This window comes from Solanum pennellii, chromosome 2 (genome assembly GCF_001406875.1).
Source record: "Solanum pennellii chromosome 2, SPENNV200".
Taxonomy (NCBI): domain Eukaryota; kingdom Viridiplantae; phylum Streptophyta; class Magnoliopsida; order Solanales; family Solanaceae; genus Solanum; species Solanum pennellii.
In genome coordinates this window covers 32,552,463-32,557,375 of record NC_028638.1, presented here as the reverse complement: position 1 = coordinate 32,557,375, position 4,913 = coordinate 32,552,463, and positions in this window count along the sequence as shown.

Genomic DNA, 4,913 nt, shown 5'->3' with positions numbered 1-4,913 from the left:
TATATATATATATATATATATAATTTTTTATTGCTAGTGTCATTTTTATTTTTATTTTTTTGTTTTTGGGCAATGATTCAAGCCGAATGAATATAGTTTCAGTGAGTCAACCAGGCTGTGATTGAGCTCAATTATATGATTTGATGTTTTCCTTCTCCATATATTTTAATAATTTGTTTGGTTTTTTTATTCTTTAAATTTCATTAAAATAATGTCTTTTTTTATTTTTTCAAAATATATTCAGAATCACATGATTAAATGATATTTGAGTATGTTTTTAGTTTAAAAATCACAAAAATTTTAATTCTCTTCTTAAAAAATATATATATTAAATTAAAGTCAGATAAAAAAATTCATACAATATTTAGATAAGAATTTATACCATGTCACCAATGACTCCCACTTTCATATTGGTTTGTGGACAGTCCTAGTGTTGTAGGAAAGAAATGGAAAAGGAAATAAAGAATAGATTAAAGTACAAAAGATATATAATTGCATATTGGAAATACAGTTTTGTAATTGTAACATCATATATATTAGGTGTGTGTAGGATTTCAATTATATCATAAAACTTTCTTTTAACTTTTCGTTATTGGTTCACCAATTCATAGGCCTGTCCGCCCCACAAAAATTATTCTCTGTCTCAATTTAGATGACACAATTTGAATGATTAAGATTTTTATAAAATAATATATCTTTAAAAATTACAAATTTAAAATAAATGATAATTATTTATATAATTAAAAATACTCTTATTAAGAACTAAATGTGAAGTACTAACTTTAGAGCTATATCTAAAAATATCATTCTTTTTATCTAATTTTGGAAAAAATTGTACACCATATATATTACAACAAAAGGAAATAGAAAAGGAAAAAGAAGATAATTATCTATAAAATTGATTGATCGACTATCACTTGTCAAATGTCAAATAATAATAATAACCCAATAGAAAAGCTAACATAAATTATGAGTCATGACGTATGATATAGGAGTATATTGTTAAAATGTCCTAATCAAATGATTTTTTATATTTATATTTATTATAGAAGATCTCAATTTCATATTGAGAAAATAACGATAAAAAGCTTTCATTTGATGAAATTTTGCTCATTCCTATTTTTTAATTATCAAATATTAATTCCTTAATAGAAATTAGCTTAAACATGTCTTTATCTTGAAATGTTTAGCTAGTATTATAATGACGTAGATTATTTTGTAATGAAGCTACTTAAATAGTTAAATGACCATTTCAAATAATTGCCACTAAAGTGAACAAGGTGTGTGGGACATGAATGCAATAATTAATACACAGAAGGTGGAGCTTAATTATTGCTAAGCAGTATGCGTTTTTTGGAACCATAGATTACTGTTGCTGGAATGAAATGAAGCTTTGGAACAGAATTAGTCTTTTTACTATAAACACATATGATACTTGACAATTTGCTCATATTGCACCTCTTGCTCACAATTTTACTATGTCATGTCAACCTAACACTCTAGAAAAAGCTAAGAGAATGAAATAGAAAATACAAAAAGTTGCTAGGAAAGATTTTACTGTAGAGAACTTTGAGCTTCGACATTTATAGTCTTAATGCATGAGCGAGTTAGTAGTAGCGAGCTTCAACTCTAGTCTCTTCGCTCCAGCCTCGGTCATAAAATTATGAGTTGGTACAGTCGATCATTGCATGAGCAGTCTTGTTATTGATGCTGAGGTTTATGTAATGATTTCCATTGTCATCGGGTTGAACAAGTTACTTCTTGACACCTCCATATAGTCCTACGGTACCCAACTGTGATGTGCCTAAACCTTCTCCTTGCTTTTGCCCTTTCTGCTCGCGCACCATGGCACCGAGACTCTTTAAGTTGGGACAGTTCAAACCATGAGGTCCTATTGGAACATTACGTGTAGTCGTATTAAGTTTGAGCAGTTCTCATCCCTGTTTATTTAGGATTAAGTTTAAGTAGTTATTGTCTAGTTAGATTCTACTACTTTAGTTCGTCTAAGAGGCTTTCCGCTACAATTTTATTTAAGCAACTTACTGTCTTCATTAATAAATTATCGTCTTTCAACTTATACCTAATCTTTATATGATATCAAGGCTTTCAACACTCTAACGAGAACGATCCAACTTTTTTCCTTCCTTCTCCTAACACAAATCAGCAACAATGACCAATTCCAATGGGAACAACAATAATAATCCAACAATTATCAATGTTGATAACACAATCGGTAGTAACATAACCATTCAGTTCAATCCTACTTCTAAACTACCCATTAAACTAAGCGCTGGTCACAACTTCGCCACCTGAAAAGCCAAATTATCCATGCTTATGTATGGCTACTACCTCTTTGGCCATACTGATGAGACCACTCCGGCTCCCAATCGCATGAGATCCTTTGGTAGGAACATATCTCCTAATTCTGCCTTCTTACCTTGGTTCCCCCAAGATAAACTCATCCAAGATGCCTTTATGACCTCTATCGAACCCACTATTGCTTCTATTCTTGCTATCGTTGACTCGGCTAAATTAGCTTGGAATGCTTTTCATACCACTTATGTGAACAAGTCTCAAACTCCGGTCTATAGTTTGCTCGATTAGTTTTCCCGTGTCACTAAAGAATCTAGCTCCATCACTGAATATCTTCAATATTCAGTCCCTTTCAAATGAGTTAGCCACTGTTGGTGATCCTGTGTCCAATCCTGATGTAACAATCCTAAAAAAATCGAATAGATAAATACTTAAGGTGATTTAATTATTACTTAAAGATCTGAAATTTTAAGGGCATAATGGTCCTTTCACGTATTAATTAAAATAAATCAGATTTGCATTAATTTAATTAAATCCTATTTTGACTAAGTCTTGAATTAAGACTCCTAAATCTATGCTAACACTCTCCTAATCACGTTTATCACCTCTCCACGTTAAAAAAACTCTCTTGTTCTCTCTGCCAATTAACGTGAAGAAACAGAAACTTTGAAAAAAAAATTCGCACTTGAAGAACTCACTAAAAAGTCTAAGGAAGCAAGTTAATCAAAAACGTTAAGGCAAGGGAGATTTCCGTCGAGTTGGTGGTGGAACTTTAGGTGATGGTGTGGTTTTGGAGACAAGTTTAGGCAGCAACTTCAAGCTTGAACAACGTAAAAAAGTATGGGTTTCTCTTCTGGAATTCTTTCTCCAAGAGTATTTTCCTTCGAACGATTCTCAAGTCTTGAAAACTAAGGTTGTTCCCCTTTGTATGTCCTTGTCATTAACTCCCAAACGAATTTGTAGGATGGGTATGTTGTGCTGCTAGATTTAGACATGAATGATGTATTTATATTAACTGTGGACATGTTGATGTGATGGAAATTATAAAAGAAAAAAGAAAAAAAAACAACATTCATAGTGTGATCGAAAAGTTGGTGTGTGTGTATGCATGTGGCAGTGGCTTTGGCCACTTTTTTGGGGTTGTATGAATCATGTATTTCTTGTGTATTTTATGTGTACAATGTGTGTAAACTGTGATGTTCATTACCATGAAATATAGTGGATTGAAATAACTACCTTTTAGCCAACTAAACTTATGAACAATGTGACTAAAAATGAGTTGAATAATGACAAGAAATTTTCAGATTTGGGTACTCTATGAAAATGTTGAAATCTGGGTTTTAAAAAGGGAATATTAAATAAGTGAGGTCAATGGGAATTGAACCCAAGACCTCACAAGTTAAGATGACTGGAAAAAGAGAAAAAAATGGAAGGGGCTAAAGGGAATAGAACCCCTTAGCTACTGGTTTCGCTGGGAAGGGAAAAAAAAGAAAAAAACGGGGCTGGGGGGAATCGAACCCTTGGCCCATGTCTTGCGCGAGAAAAAGGAAAAGAAAATGGGGCTGGGGGGATCGAACTGGCAACCTGGGGGAAAGAGGAGGAGAAAATTAATTCAACAAATAAATGGGAGGCGTGGGATTCGAACCCACGACCTACAGCTACGCGCGAAAGAAAGGAAAAAAAAGGGAAAAGGAGACGCGAGACGTGGGGATCGATCCCACGACCTCAAGGCTGAAGAAATGAACAAATTAATTAAGAAAAGAAGTGAGGCTGTGGGGGTTCGATCCCACAACCTCACTGCTGCTCGCCCCATTTAAATAAATTAAAGATAGAGGGGCTGTAGGGGTTCAAACCCACCACCTTACAGCCTCCTCAGCGAAATATAAAAAAAATTTAATCAAAGAGTAAAATTAAAATAGAAAATTAATCCCTTCATGTAAATGTTGAGATTTAATTTAGAATTTTAATTAAAATAGAAGATTAAATAGAAAATTAATCCCTTCATGTAAATGTTGAGATTTAATTTAGAATTTTAATTAAAACACAAAATTAATCACTTCATGTAAATGTTGAGATTTAATTTAGAATTTTAATTAAAATATAAAATTAATCATTTCATGTAAATGTTGAGATTTAATTTAGAATTCTAATTAAAATAGAAAATTAATCCCTTCATGTAAATGAAAAAATTTAATTTAGAATTCTAATTAAAGTAGAAAATTTATCCTTTCATGTAAATGTTGAGATTTAATCTAAAATTTTAAATAAAATAAAAAATTAATCATTTTATGTAAATGTTGAGATTTAATTTAGAGTTCTAATTTTATGAACATTAGAAGTAAAATCAATGAAAAAAATAAATGATATCCAAGTGATTCAAGATTTGGGTTCCCGTGACCAAACTTCCGTTTTAATACATAAGTCATACGTGAGTAAAATGTCCAAGAGTAATGCCATCTACTTAGATAAAAAAATCAAGATCTTGGCATATATACAAGATACATAAGTCTTGTAATACATAATCTTAGGAAAGTAAGAATCACTTAGCGAGCTATGAATGAAGCTCCATGGCTCGTTTGTATAGACACATAAGTCTAACA